We start from the raw sequence: 16879 nt of genomic DNA, 5'->3' as shown, positions 1-16879 counted from the left end.
CAGTTCCGCACAGTTATTGAAATTGTGACTTATTCCCTGGATAGTTCAGTGGATTTGCAATTTGCTAAAGTATAGCTATCAAAATCTGTGTAATGGCCCTGCTGGATCCTTGCAGCTCAGGTCCCATTTAAATTAACTCTGGTGGGGAGAATGGAGTGGCAGTGCTGGAACGGAGAGGTTCAGGACAGTGAGAATGTTGTTATTTTTATACCTTATTTTCATACCTTCATTTCCTTTTATACTTTCAAATACATAAATTTGGACAACCCCTTTAAATATGTTAAAAGGTTTAAATAAGGTTTAGGAGAGAAATGCTTTCAAGAAGAAACCGAACACGAGAATAAGGGGGCACTATCTGAAATTCGTTGGGGGTTGGATCAGATACTTCACAGCATCTCAGAAGAACCATCAGAGAGCAGCGAGTGCCATGCTTTTTACTCATTATTGTAATCAGTGTGGATGAAACTGAACTCAGGCACTCAGCACCACTTGGAGACTATTAAAAGCCGCTCTAATGTGGATGGATGTCATTGGGAGTATGCAATATCAATATGAATGTCGCGCTTGCTGCTACTTTAGCATGGATTGTAATTTTTTTACTGAGTAGTAGAGGGTTAGAAGAAACATCCAGCAGATGTGACTGTAAAGTCTACATTAAGTGAAGTTACACATGCCTGGAATAAACATATCCTGAGAGAAAATAAAATGGAAATACTACGAGGGTAGACTAGTTGGAGCATGCGGTCTGTTTCTGCTGTGAATCTTCTTGGTTTCTACCTACGTCAATTTGTGTCTGAGTGACAGTGAATGTGATGGTGACAATATTTGTAAGTAATCAAGTGTGGAAGTAAAAATATTTTCTTTCTACCTTTCTTTTTGAAACCTAGGTGCATCTCCCTGCCTCTTCTATGTTTAGGATAAAAACTCTAGCAATATTAGTAATAACATGAGTAAGGCTACTTTCACACTCGCGTTTTGGGCGGATCCGTCATGGATCTGCAAAAACAGATCCGTTACAATAATACAACCGCATGCATCCGTCATGAATGGATCTGTTTGTATTATCTGTAACATAGCCAAGACGGATCCGTCATGAACTCCATTGAAAGTCAATGGGAGACGGATCCGTATTCTATTGTGCCAGAGAAAACGAATCAGTCCCCACTGACTTACATTGTGTGCCAGGACGGATCCGTTTAGCTCAGTTTCGTCAAGCGGACAGCAAAATGCTGCAGGCAGCCCATGATGGATTTCACAAACGGAAAGCCAAAACGCGAGTGTGAAAGTAGCCTAATGCTGTACAAACCAAATGTTTCCTTCTGAACAAAGCGGCACAAGGTCATATCGTGTCCCCTAGCAAGCATCAATATGGCTAATTTTATAGAATAAAGGTCCTACGGGGGGGGGGGGGGGGGGGGGGGGGGAGATAGTTTTCATTAACCCCTTAGTGACCAGTCTGTTTTGGGCCTTAGTGACCAGGCTATTTTTTTTTTCTGTCAATGTAGCCATATGAGAGCTTGTTTTTGCAGAACAAGTTGTAGTTTTTAATGGGACCATTCTGGTGTACACATAACTTTCCGATTAACTTTTATTAACTCTTTTTGGGAGGGTTTGGAAAAAACAGCAATACTGCCACTGAGTTTTTACATAAATTCTGTGGCATTCACTTTTTGATAGCTTTACTCTCTGGTCAGTACAATTACAGCAATACTAAATACATATATTGTTTTTTCCGTTATACTACTTTTGTAAAATAAAATACCCTTTTAAAAATATGAAAATGTTTTTGCATCGCTTTCCAAGAACCATAACTTTTTTTATTTTATAGAACTGTGTGAGTGCTTGATCTTTGCGGGGCTACTTGGACTTTTCATTGGTATCATTGTAGAGTATATAACACTTGTTTGACCACTTTTAATTTAGTTTTTGTTGGTGCAGAATAGGGTTGTTGCGGGTATCGAAATACGATACTGGGATTTAAATTTTTTCGATACTGGGCTGCACTGTTGCGCAGTCTAGTATCGCAGAACATGAGCGCGCTGCTGTGAGCGCGCTGATGTTCCCTCAGCAGCACAGGGGAGAAGGAAGCAGTCTCTCCCTCCCCCCTGTGCTGCTGCTGCCACTGCCACCAATGAACGGAGAGAGGGGCGGACGCACTGCGCCACCAATGATAGAACTTTTCATGGGTCCAGACTTTAAGTAGCAGGCTACATAGAGCGGTGCCCAAAGATGTCCCAGCACTTACTATTATTCCTGGGTGCCGCTCCGTTCGCCCGCTGTGCCCCCGAGACATCAGCTTCTCTAGTGAGCGTTCCTTCTCCCAGCCCTGCGCTGTGATTGGACAGCGCTACAGCCAGGGAGGGGTTAACTGCCGCTGATCTGCTGCTAGTATCCACCTCCTGTATTAAAGGTTAATTATCATTGGTGGCGCAGTGCACCCGCCCCCTTCAACCACCCCAGTATTAAAATCATTGGTGGCGCAGTGCGCCCGCTCCCCCCTCAACCCCCCCAGTATTAAAATCATTGGTGGCAGTGGCCACAGGGTCCCCTCCCCTCCTCTCATTGGTGTCAGTGGCAGCTTCTGATCGGAGCCCCAGCAGTGTATTGCGAGGCTCCGATCGGTTACCATGGCAGCCAGGATGCTACTAAAGCCCTGGCTGCCATGGTCAGCTCCCTGCTGCTGTGTGTACTATGCACAGTGCAGCAGGGAGAGTGTGAGATCCTATTCACCGTAATAGATCTCTATCAGGGTGAATAGGACAAGGGATTAAAAGATCCCAGGTTCTAGCCCCCTAAGGGAGAAATAGTTATTAAATAAAAAGTAAAAAACAAAACAAAAAAAAAAAAACTTTCCCAATTTTACATATAAAATATATAAACAATAAATAAATAAATAAATATATATATATATATATCGCCACGTTCAAAAAGTCCAAAATATTAAAATATTTCAAAAAATCTATGCGGTGAACGCCGGAACAGAAAAAAAAAAATATATAAAAACTGTGCGATTCGCCATTTTTTTAAAATGCGGAATGCACGTGGCTTTTTAGTTGTTGTTTTTTCGCGTGGTATCGAATGGTATGGAGTATCGCAATACTTTTTTATGGTATCAAAATCGAATCAAAAATTTGGTATCGCAACCAATAAGCAAAAAACAGCAATGCTCTGTAAACCACTTAGATCAGTGATGACTAACATCCGGCACTCCAGCTGTGGTGAAACTACGACTCCTAGGATGCTCCATTCATTTCTGTGGAGTTCTGAGAACAGCCAAGCAAGTGTGCATCTTGGGAGTTGTAGTTTTACCACAGCTGGAGTGCCAGAGGGTAGCCATCACAGACTTAGATGCTGTGGTCAATAGCAACTGCAACATCTAAGGGATTAAACAGTCTGGAAAGGCATTTCTGCTGGTCATCCAGAGTCTATGCAGCACTTAGACTAGGCCACAGTAAAAACGCATCCAAAGCTAAGTATTTACTTACACAATATTCTATATCTATTATGGCATTATATACCATTTTTTTTTATACTCAATAAAGTCATTTGGTGTCATGCCCGCTTCTATGACTTGAATATAAAGAAAAAGAAAAACTTAGATAACTATATTCTTATGCACTTAAAAGTAAGCACAAATAAAGAATCTATGACTTTATTCACAACAATTTGGCCTTTGTTTAGCTACGTAATAGCACAATGAATAAGTGAGGAAAGAATGGGCTTTGCAGCTGGGTTGATACATTTAGCTAATCTTATCCTAGCTAGAAGCGGATAATTTTATGGGGTGCAGGGGTGAATCAGAACTGAATCTCTTTGCCCTTCAGAAAATATGTGCACTATTAAATGGTAACCAAAAAGGAGGGGAATGTGTTAGATGGATCTGCTGTATTGCAAATCCGAAGAAAGGTCAACATCAGATCAGCAAAAATACAAAAAAATATGAATGTAGCAATCTTTATTTTGATACTTTATTTAATGCATTATGAGATACAGAATGTGTCATCTCTATACTCTGTACATCTGCAAAATTAATGTCACCAGATACCTTGAAATGAATCCAGCTGACATGGGAGATGTGCCATTGGCAGCTGAATCCAATCCAATTTGTCCCATGTTGATAGGTGGTCTGAAACAAGTGAGTTGCTGTTGCACCCGATGCTCTGGTCATTTACTTTGCTGGCCATGCTCGTCCCCCATTCTGAGTGATAGGGCTAGGCAGTGTAAAGGTCATCAAGCCTGGTCCTAAAATCTGGCGGCAGTGCAGGGGCCTCTTAAGGCTACATTCACACGACCATATGTGTTTTGCGGTCCATAAAACACTGATCCGCAAAAAATATGGATGACGTCCTTTTGGCATCCATATTGCATCTGTTTTTTGTGGATCCATTCTAACAATGCCTATCCTTGTCGTAAAATGGACAAGAATAGGACATGCTGTATATTTTTTGTGGGACTACAGAACGGACATACCGCTTTTTTGCAGACCCAATGATATAAATGGGTCCACATTCTATCCGCAAAAAAAATGGAACGGACACGGAAACAAAATACGTTTGTATGCATGTAGCCTTAGGCTACTTTCACACTTGCGTTCAGGGTTCCGCTTGTGAGTTCCGTTTGAAGGCTCTCACAAGTGGCCCCGAACGGATCCGTACAGCCCCAATGCATTCTGAGTGGATGCGGATCCGCTCAGAATGCATCAGTTTGGCATCATTTGGCCTCCGTTCCGCTCAGCAGGCGGACACCCGAACGCAGCTTGCAGCGTTTTCGTGTCCGCCTGGCCGTACGGAGCCAAACGGATCCGTCCAGACTTACAATGTAAGTCAATGGGGACGGATCCGTTTGACGTTGACACAATATGGTGCAATTGCAAACGGATCCGTCCCCCATTGACTTTCAATGTAAAGTCAGGAGTCCCTATTAATATACCATCGGATCAGAGTTTTCTCCAATCCGATGGTATATTTTAACTTGAAGCATCCCCATCACCATGGGAACGCCTCATACCATCGGATTTGAGTTAGATCGTGAAACTCAGATCCGACAGTATATTCTAACACAGAGGCGTTCCCATGGTGATGGGGACGCTTCAAGTTAGAATATACTAAAAGAACTGTGTACATGACTGCCCCCTGTTTTTAACTCATTGGTGGCCAGTGCGGCCGCCCCCCCCCCCCCCGTTTTTAACTCATTGGTGGCCAGTGCGGCCTCCCCTCTCTCCCTCCCTAGTTAAAATCACGTTCCGAATCCTCCATCATTGGTGGCCAGTGCGGCCTCACATCTCCCCCCCCTAGTTAAAATCACGTTCCGAATCCCCCATCATTGGTGGCCAGTGCGGCCTCACATCTCCCCCCCCTAGTTAAAATCACGTTCCCCCATTATTAGTGGCAGTGGAGAGTTCCGATCGGAGTCCCAGTTTAATCTCTGGGGCTCCGATCGGTAACCATGGCAACCAGGACGATACTGCAGTCCTGGTTGCCATGGTTACTTAGCAATTTTTAGAAGCATTATACTTACCTGCGAGCTGCGATGTCTGTGACCGGCCGGGAGCTCCTCCTACTGGTAAGTGAAAGGTCTGTGCGGCGCATTGCTTATAGCACAGACCAGTCACTTACCAGTAGGAGGAGCGCCCGGCCGGTCACAGACATCGCAGCTCGCAGGTAAGTATAATGCAATTGCTAAGTAACCATGGCAACCAGGACTGCAGTAGCGTCCTGGTTGTCATGGTTACCGTTCGGAGTCCCAGCGATCAAACTGGGACTCCGATCGGAACTGTCCACTGCCACCAATGATGGGGGAACGTGATTTTAACTAGGGGGGGGGGGGGAGATGTGAGGCCGCACTGGCCACCAATGATGGGGGATTCGTAACGTGATTTTAACTAGGGGGGGGGAGATGTGAGGCCGCACTGGCCACCAATGATGGGGGATTCGGAACGTGATTTTAACTAGGGGGGGAGATGTGGGGCCGCACTGGCCACCATTGAGTTAAATATAGGGGAGGGAGGGAGGGGGGGCTCTGCCCCCTGCTGCCTGGCAGCACCTGCCAGGCAGCAGGGGGCAGTCAAGTACACAGTTCTTTTAGTATATTCGAACTTGAAGCGTCCCCATCACCAAGGGAACGTCTCTGTGTTAGAATATACTGTCGGATCTGAGATTTCACGAAGTGAAAAATCAGATCTGAAAAAAATAGTTATGCAAACGGATCCGTTCTGAACGGATGCAAGCGTTTGCATTATAGGAGCGGATCCGTCTGTACAGACACCAGACGGATCCGCTCCGAACGCAAGTGTGAAAGTAGCCTAGTCTGCACACACACTATATAATCCTGAAACAAAGCGTGTGCAGATCAAAGAGACACAATCACTGCCACAAGATTTCAAGGCCAGACGTGATTAGAAATAATTTACATAATATAAAATTACTTATATCTCTGGATTCAGACGACAAAATGGGACAAATGGGGTTGGATTCAGCTGTCGGCTGGATTTATTTCAAGGCATGCAAAGGCAGATTTTTGAATTTTGAAGACAACTGGGCAGATTTCCTAAGGAGATGTTTCATACTCCTGTCTTAGGGTCCATTCACACGTCCGCAAAATGCGGAATGCACATTGCCGCTGTCCGTGTTTTGCGGATCCGCAAAACACGTTACAGACGTCTGAATGGAGCCTTAAAGGAGTTCTCCAGGATTAGAAAAACTGCATCTTTCTTCCAAAAACAGGTTGTGTGTGGTACTGTAGCTCTGCACATTGACTCCAATACCTGACGAAACCCAAAGACAGAGGTGGTGCTACTTTTGGAAGAAACCCTTGAGAACCCATTTAATGGAGTTTTCTGGGACCCAGTGGATTCCACAAAGCCATCTTACAGAGATTACTCCTGTAGGAGAAAGATCTGCCTCCAGGAAATCCAGTCACATAATGCTACTCTTCTGAAAATCTATCTTTGCCAATGTTGTGTCCTTTACCAGGTTTCAGTCATGGTCTTTGAACGGGAGGTCACTTCTACTGTGGATGAGGCTAGAACTATTCCTCTGTGCATGCTCTACGGAGAGAAAAAGTCCTGTCCCCATACATAGTGGAAGTAATGTTCCATCCATAGCCCAGGCCGGAATCCTAGTAAAGGACGTGACGGCAGTGGAAGCAGGATTTTCACAGGGGAGTGTCACATGGTTACCAATCCAAACAACTTTAGAATATATTATAACTTAGAACTATGTAGTATACTATTAGACTTCTTGTATAAACTTTATCCTACTGTAGTGTTCTCTGTAATTACCGTGGCTTTATGGTACCTGCTGGGTGTCCCCCCGAAGGTCGCCACATTATGGGCTTTCTTTTAGCCAGAAAATTGAATCTATGTGTGCTATGAGGACGTATAGATTTGCAAAGCTTTTTGCACCATTTGCTGGCTTTAAACTTCATACATTTGTATAACAGTTGTTTGCCAGCCCTTCCTGTTAATCCTGGTCCACCTCATGTGCCACTTTTCAAAAAGGAGTAAAAAGTCATAAACCATAATGCAAATATGGCATGCACCAAACTTTATGACTTTATAACACCACAAAACTTTTGAAAATCTAATAACATATTCGCTTCACATTCTTCTGTAGCAGTTTACCACCTTTATAATACTGTATACCTACCAGGCGACAAGACAATATGACAATTATTAAATACTATTCTTTGACCCAGCATAATTGCTTCCTCTTATTTTCATTTAGAGAAATAAATACATGCTCTTCTGCGTGTACAAATTAGCATATTACCATACAAAAAAAAAAAATCTAGCTAGCAAGTTCTTTCCAACTGGTTGATTTCTTGTGTAGGTTGTGAAATTAACCTACTGGGAGAAGCCATGCAGAATTTCTTTTGGGCACTTGTAATGTGTATACGCACTTTTGCTGCAGAACTAATTCCATTAATGTGTCATTGGAAAGGCTTTCTAATTTAGTAGAACATTTAGAGCAAAATTCTAATTCTTAAGGTTAATCATGAGAGAAAAAAAAACGTTCAGCAGAAACGATCGGCAATTAGAGTGCACGCTCGGGAACTATAAAAAATGCATTTGTTTAGGTGATCAGATTCATTATGTGAACCAGATCTTCAATTCAAGGTATAATATTACCTCTATGGCTTCAGGGGACTGAAACGGAACTCCTAAAAGGTTATGTATTCCAGACAGAAAGCATAGGAATCACCAATGAATATTACGAGTTGCAGTTCATACTGCAAACACACATGGGGAGGGGGGCTCTACGGTGCCACACAACATCTATAGTACCTGCAAGTGCAGGATTACTGAGCAGAATTAATATCATTTAGCAGGTACACATGTTGAGCTGACTCAGAGTGCCTGCCAATGTCGATTCATGGGTGCAGTGGTTCCATTCCTGCACTTTTGCAGAATTCTTCAGTCTATGTCCAGGGCTCCAATCACTCACAATTCAGCTCCCGATTCTGGGCCCCACCTCAACATTTCCACACAGTCTGGCAGGGTTATATTTAATGTAATCTTGCCATAATAATGGTGATTGGGCCACACTAGCGTTAATTTTCTGCCCATGGATTTGCCTGTCCTGTTCTGTATTCTGAATAGGGTATGCTCTGTTCAGGAAGCATCAGTATATCTTCTGTTCTGGCAGCATTCTGTTTTGTGACCAGAAACATCACTAAAAACAAGGTAAGTCAATGGTGCCTGATCCGTTTTTACGAATCCTGAAAAAAACGGACCGGTCACCAATTGACTTACATTGTTTTTAGTGACTAATCCAGCTTGTTCTATTTGGATTTAACACAACCACATCCTAACGGAACAGATGCATCCTGATGTGTTACATCAAACGCGACCGTTTTGGTCCGGTTTTGAGATCTCCTGCTGGATCACAAAACCGGAAACTACAGCGCAGATGTGAAAGTAGCCTAACCTGTCTGTCCCACAGGCTGATTTTAATTAGTGCAAGTATAAAACTGAAGCCTCCTCTCTCTGCATTCATTGGAGGCTATTTGGCACCAGGAGAGGTAAAATACAGAGTGGGCTCAGGATGCACATGGAACCTGCATCTCCTGAATTTAATGGAGGCCAGTTGGCACCAAAAGAGGTAGCATTTAGCATAGGCACCTGTCCTAAAGAGATCGCCTTGTCGCAGTGGACAGGCACAAATGATTTTGTACAAAACGTATTTGCCAAGAATCTCACATTTATATAATTAGCATAGCATTTTAGCACTAGTTTTGTACAGCGAGTATGGCATCATTTAATATATTTTGTGGTTTGTGTTTGCAGAGTGCTGTTGCATTGTGCTTGTTCAACCAAGCCCACATGCCAGACAGCCATGCCACTACTGTACCATGAAAACTACACAGGAAAATGTAATTAGCACTGCTTCTATTAAATACAATAGTTTTTTTTGTTTTTTTTAATCTAAACTAGATAAAAACTGTAATTGTGAACAAACCACAATCTTGTTTTCACATAAAAGGAATCCTGAGAACATTTAATAGAACTGAAACCTTAAAAACAAACTGTACATGTTCTTTTGGCTTAGAACAAAACATACAATGCAACAGCTCTATGCAAACCAAATAAAGTACAAAAATGAATTATATTGCTTATGCTATGCTTATAAATTAGAGATGCTTGGCAAATAATTTTGTACAAAATGATTTGAGCCCGTCTGCCCCACGTCAAGGCAATCTCTGTAAGACGGGAACCTAACACTAAATTCTACCTGTTATGTGCCATGACGGCCACCATACAATTCAGGGAGTGTAGGTTCCACATGCATGCTGGGCCCACTTTAATTTTTATCATCTTTGGTGCCAAAATGGCCTCCATTATATCCGGGGAATGCAGGTACCAACATGCATGCCGAGCTGATTTTAATTAGTGTGAGTATAAAGCTTGGCCTGCTCTCCCTCATTCACTGGAAGACATTTGGCACCAGGAGATGTATAGGGTGGACTCTCATTGCATTCGTTGGTGGCCATTTGGCACCAGGAGAGGTGTGGAGTGGGCTCGGCATGCATGTTGGTACCTGCATAACAGGTAGAATTTAGTGTTAGGAACCCGTCTTACAGAGATCACCTTGACGTGCGGCAGGCGGGCTCAAATCATTTTGCACAAAATTATTTGCCAAGCATCTATAATTTATAAGCATAGCATAAGCAATATAATTCATTTGTGTACTTTATTTGGTTTGCAGAGAGCTGTTGGATTGTATGTTTTGTTCTATGTTGTGTTTTCAGCCATAGCAACGTGCACCTGCCCATTGGGATGTGCTAACTGACCCCCTTTTTTTCTTTGCATGTTCTTTTGGCTGCACCTTTTCATGTGATAGCGACATACCTGGCTTTGTGTCACCTCACTACCACCAAGTGATAGCAGCACTTAACACACAAAAACAGCCATATACACCCTTTAGGATGCATCTCTTTTAGGCCTTAAGGACGCAGCTTTTTTTGCCTCAATTTTTTCAACTGGTGTGTATAACCAAGGTGGGGGGGGGGGGCAGTCAGGGCTGATTGGACAGTGTCATTCACTGCCCCTTGAGCACTGAGAGCCAGTGACTGACCACTTCGTTATGCACATCCTAATTTGCAGATCAGGTGCAGGAATTAACAAATCTGATACTTAAGGAATCACAGGTTCTCAAAGGAAAAGAAACACCAGAGGACTCAGTGAAGCAGAATCAGATGAATGAAGTATGAATAGAGACTTAAAAGGAGTTGTCCCACAAAAAATATTCTACAGTTTTCAAACCAGCACCTGGATCTGAATACTTTTGAATTTGCATGTAATGAAAAATTTTGTATAGCCAGGGAGCTATTCAATAAAATGTATCTGTATAATGCCACCTGCGTTTTTTTCTTATTTATTTGTCCTACTTACTAAGAAGGTTGCACATGCTCAGTGTTAAAGGAAATATTAATTATTAATATGTTGGGTTAATATCAATAATTAATATTCATAAATAGGCGTTAGTCGTCTATTGATGACTCCGCCTATTTATACTATAAATACAACTACGTGTTGCTATACCTTTCTGTGAACTACGTGCGATGGATTATTACGACGGCGACCAAAAAGGACTATAAACTGTGTATTGAACAATAAAGTAATTTATTACACAAATACAAGTCTACAGTCTATTATTATTGCTATATCTATATATAATATATATACATATAGACACACACTGCAATACATTAACAACACTATAAAACCTGACTACGCTAACACAACACAATCTAGACATACACTTACATACACATACTATTACCAGCACCCACCCAAACCTAACTACAAGCTGTCACTACAGGGTAGAAATGGTTAAATTCAACAACAGGATGGCAGGGGTAATGCAGTGGTTAAAAGGGAAATGGTGTTGGTGAGGGTAAATGCACGGATAGTCAGGGCAATACATCCACGGAACCTGAACAGACTCTGTTATAGTAAATTGGGTCTATTCAGCTTCATTTGATTCAGTTATGTGCTGAATCCGGCGCTTCCATTATTTTAGCTTTTCTGTTTATCTAACAGAGCAGAACAGAAATAACAAAGTAGTGTACACAGCCTTATGCATGCTATACAGACCCAGTTCACTGGACCCAAACTTCAGTCTTCTAAGAGTAAGCAAGCTGTAATGTCAAAACTTTATAATGGTTTGATAACACGTGACACTAGGAAAATTTGGCAGTTAAGAGAAATGGGCAGCAGAATTGGATAATCTTACTCATGCACACGACCGTGCCGTTTTTTGCAGTCCGCAAACCGCGGATCCGCAAAAAACGGAAGCCGCCCTTGTATGAAAAATGGATGAAGCCAGATGGTCAGTGAAAAACAATGTTCATGTACACATACCCATTGAAAAGAATGGGTCAGGAGTCAGATAGAGAACTCACCTGTGTGAAATAAGGCTTAAAGATCCCACTTTCTAATCTTGGTTAAGTACTGATCCCTAGATGAAGCGGTTTCTCAGAAATATTTGCTGCTTGCTGAGTGCGGTTAGGCATTTCCTAATTCATTGAATAATGAAATGAATTAGCAAGGTTATGTTCACACAGCGATTAAGACTAATTTCACACGAGAGTTTTCTGTCCGGATGTGATACATGAGTGTCGTTTTCACACATTATGGCCTCCTGCACACGGCCGTTTTTTTTTCCCGTTTACTGGCCGTTTTTTGCGTTCCGTATACGGAACCATTCATTCAAATGGTTCTGCAAAAAAAACGGAATGTACTTCGTATGAATGCCGTTTCCGTATTTCCATTTTTCCATTCCGTTTTAACATAGAACATGTCCTATTATTGCCCGCAAATCACGTTCCGTTGCTCCATTCAAGTCAATTGGTCCGCAAAAAAAACGGAACACGTTCCGTTTTTTGCTAAACCATCTATTGAAAATGTTATGCCCAGCCCAATTTTATCTATGTAATTACTGTATATGCCATACGGAAAAACTGAACAAAAACGGAAACACAACGGAAACAAAAAATGGAACAACGGATCCGTGAAAAACGGACCGCAAAACACTGAAAAAGCCATACGGTCGTGCGCAATAGGCCTATCTTTGTGTTCAAGAAAAATTGCAGCATGGTTTATATTGTGCATTTTTTTCACGCAGCCCTGGCTCCATAGAAGTGTATAAGGCTTGCATGAAAAACGGAAGGCATCTGGAGGCAATGCTTTTTTCACTGATGGTTGTTAGGAGATGTTGAGTGTTAGGGCTCATGCACAGGAACGTATGTGCCCCGTGCCCTTGCTGCGGACAACCAATGGTCCGCAAAGCATGGGCACGGGTCCGCGATACACAAGATTCAGTCCGCACCGCAAAAAAATAGACCATGGAACTCGGAAGCACGGTTGCTAGGAGACGATCGGGATGGGGACCCGATCATTATTAATAATTAAAAATAATAGCATTCTGAATACAGAATGCATAGTAAAATAGGACTGGAGGGGTTAAAAAAAAATAAATAATATTTTAACTCACCTTAACCCGTTTGTTCGCGCAGCCGGCATCTCTTCGGTCTTAATCTGTGAGGAAAAGGACCTTTTATGACGTCACTACGCTTATCACATGGTCCATCACCATGGTGATGGATCATGTGATGGACCATGTGATGAACGCAGTGACGTCATCAAAAGGTCCTATTCCTCAAAGAAGAAGACAGAAGAGATGCCGGCTGCACGAACAAGTGGATTAAGGTGAGTTAAATTATTATAATTTTTTTTTTCCCCCTCCAGCCCTATTTTTCTATGCATTCTGTATTCAGAATGCTATTATTTTCCCTTATAACCATGTTATAAGGGACAATAATACAATCTACACAACCTTGAACCCAAACCTGAACTTCTGTGAAGAAGTTCGGGTCTGGGTACCACAGACCGATTATATGTCAGAATATCAGGGAAAAGTGTTTAAATGTGTGCTCCTGATAATCTGATGCCTGTGTCATTCCACTGCCATGGAAAATCATTGTACCTGCGTAGCTGATCGTGGTGTATAGACAACGAACTGCTGTGCTGCAGGAATGATTTTCTATGGGGGACCAGTGATTGCTGAATTGTTTGCTTGTCCCCATAAGGTCCTTTTAAACAGACACTCCCAATCAGTCAAACCATCTGTGGAAGTGGCACACTGTATTGGGATAAGCGAATGAGTCATTATAATGCCATGAGTTCCAGTTTCAGACGAGTGAGTTGTCTTGGAGCGTGATTTCCCATCCTGAACTCTGCTCCTGTAATGGGACCTGACGGCATAAGGGTCCATTCACACGTCCGTTGTTTCTTTCCTGATCTGTTCCGTTTTTTTGCGGAACAGATCTGGACCCATTCTTTTTCAATGGGTCCTGAAAAAAAAATCAGACATTGAGCTGTCCGATTTTTTTCAGGACCCATTGAAAATGAATGGGTACAGATCTGGTCCAGATCTGTTCCGCAAAAAAACGGAACAGATCAGGAAAGTAACAACGGACGTGTGAATGGACCCTTATAATGATATATAATACTTTGTATCCCTGCCCGACATCATCTGTAATTAATTGGACTCGCTTAATGTCATCAGTACGAATCACTACAGCAGAGGTAGAACAGAGACAAACAGCATTATAAGGGTATGACCACACATCACGGTCATGATCCGGTCAAGTTGTGGCCATGCTGACTTTCATTTAATTATTGAAGACCGAGCTATATAGTCGGTCTTCATTGCTAATGCCCGCCATTAATAGTGATGACTGCCTAAACAGTGCGGACTTCATGTAAATGAAAGCCAACTGCGGGCTAAATGGCAGCACGGTTCTTGACCGCAGCATGGCTCCAACCAGACCAGATCATGACGACCATGCCGTTATAATGCCATTAGGTTCCAATACAAGAACAGAGTTCACAATGGGAAGTCACGCTCTGACATGGAGCATGTTTCTCGCAGTTAGGGCTCATGCACAAATTTCTGTCCGCAATGCACTGGCACCGACTGTAGGGCCGCTTCATGCGGATGCCGACCCATCCAGTTGAATGGGGTCTGTGATCTGCATCAGACTGTCTGCACCGCAAAAAAGTAGCACTTCTGTGGGGTTCTGTGCCTCCGTTCCACACCGAACGCATCCGGTACGGTCGTGTGCACGAGCCCTTAAAAGGGGTTTTGCAAGACTTTACAACTAATGACCAGTAGGGGTCCAACACCCAGGACCTCCACCAATCAGCTGTTTGAAAAGGCACTGGCGCTCGCAGTAGTGCCACGGCATTCTCTTAGTTCTTCCTAGCCCACTGATGACACATTTATTGGTCACGTAGCCTAGGCACAGCTCAGCCTCATAGAAGTGAATGGGGCTGAGTGCGATACCAAGCACAGCCGCTATACAATGTACAGTGCTGTGCTCGGTAAGCTGCGAGCAGGCCATGGCACATGCAGGAACGTTGGTGCCTACTCAAACAGCTGATCTGCGGGGGTCCGGGGTTTTGGACCCCACCAATCAGATACCGATGACCTATTCAGAGGACCTGTAAAGACTTGGAAAATCCTTTTACCTCGCTTGTCTGAGAATGGCCTTAAGCTAGGGTCACACATTTGCCGCAGTAATGTCACATAACATATTTTATAATGCTGGTCTAAGGTGTTGCATTGAGACATGCTGTGAGTGCAACACAACAGATAGATTTTTGTGCGACTGTCGTGTCGCAGTGCAACACTATAGACTAGCATTATAAAATACGTCGGAATGACATTACTGCGACATGAATGTCACGTGACACATGTTGCAGTGTAGTTGTACCCTATATGTTAGGGGACGGCATACACAGCATATACGGTATGCTGCATGCACATTTTCTATTGTGGAACTGAGTGCCTAAAATCTGTAGTGTTGACAGTAGGCATGACAGGGATGAGATGTTCACAAACCTTGTCGACACTGCAGAGAAGGTCCACACTGGAATCAGCACATAACTTGACACGGGGTGAGGATTTCAAATCTGCAGCATGTCAATTTATATTGCATATATCGACTGCGGATTTTATCCTTTGCAATGCAGACAGGGAAATCAGTGTCGATCCTGCAGAATATGTGTGATAACTGTCAAAGAAAAGGATTTTGCTTGCTGCAGAGTACCGCCATGTCTTCTATGGATCTGCTAAATCTGCAGCAGATTTGCCATGTGAGGCTGAACCCAAACAGCCAGAATTCTCTAGCTACTGTAGCTGAAAAATTGCCCACAAATATTCCAAATGATCTTTTATTCTAAGGCATATGTAACCATAGTGTGTGTAGTGACTATATGAAATCATTTAGTCAGATGTCACAGTGACAACATAGGAAGGAACAGTCATCTAAATAGGTTTTGTAAAGCATTGTGAGGCGCAGTAAATCCTCCCTCTTACATATTCCACATTGATTGTGTGTTTGGTGTGCTGTCTTGTCTCTTCTCTTTGATAGCATTAGACAAGACAGCTGTGTCATGTGCGAGAGGTCTACTGCCTGGAGATATTCTGAACATTCTGTTTAACCCCCTGCCTCCTATGCTCACAGGTCACCGACTGGTAATACACCAATAAATCCTCCCTAATAGACATGATGGCCAACATTTACTATAATCTACTACGTCTAATATTTGGACAGAGTAAACAAAGTCAGACAGTCTAAAAATGCACCCCATTTCTCATAATGGCTGATGTTGAATGAGAAATCTGGCGCATCTTTAGACTGTCTAGGTTATTTTATACCACATATTTGGTGTACTTTGTATAAGGTGACTTTCATACTAGCATTAGGTTTGTCCGGCATGCTGCTCTGGCAGGGGAACAGCCTGCCGGATCCGTACTAACGCTTGCACACTATAATGGCAGCATGCTGCGGTACTCGTCCGGCCGCCTCTCGGCATGTTTGCTGTGCTGCGGCCGCATCTCCCGCCCCTCCCCATTATAGACAAACACTAGTGTGAAAGTAGCCCAAGTTGTATATTTGTTGCTTATATGTTGTATATTTGCTGGCTTACTTTATGCCAAATGTGTCCACGTGCGCGGAAAATGTGTCCCAATGCACCACAATTGTCATCACTCTGTCTCTGCATCAAAATTCTGCCCAGGAATGGTGCTTTCACAAATAGTTTTTAGGGGCGTTTTTTCTACAAAGTTTGAAGTATGCATTTTTGCTCTGTATTTTCACAGCATTTTTCGCTGGAAAAATACCAGCTCCAGATGTTCCTTGCTACTTGTATTTTTGCTCATTAGGCTTCTTTCACACATTTGTGAATCACAGGCGTGTGCTGTTCCTGTTCTCCATGTCCAGCACACGTGTCTATTGTCTTTAATGTGTGTATTCCCACAACTGTTTTTCACAGACCTTGGATACGATGACTGACATAAGAATATTCAAT

General features: G+C 42.8%; 1 protein-coding gene across 1 annotated transcript in view; it reads right to left on the bottom strand.

Moving 5' to 3' along the window:
- KCND2 (potassium voltage-gated channel subfamily D member 2) overlaps positions 1–16879 on the bottom strand; it is a 532200-nt gene that overhangs the window by 459562 nt on the left and 55759 nt on the right. The window lies entirely within an intron of this gene.

The sequence above is a fragment of the Bufo bufo genome, chromosome 1 (assembly GCF_905171765.1).
Source record: "Bufo bufo chromosome 1, aBufBuf1.1, whole genome shotgun sequence".
NCBI lineage: Eukaryota > Metazoa > Chordata > Amphibia > Anura > Bufonidae > Bufo > Bufo bufo.
The sequence above is the reverse complement of the archived record's forward strand: the minus strand, read 5'-3'. Positions and strand labels throughout refer to the sequence as shown.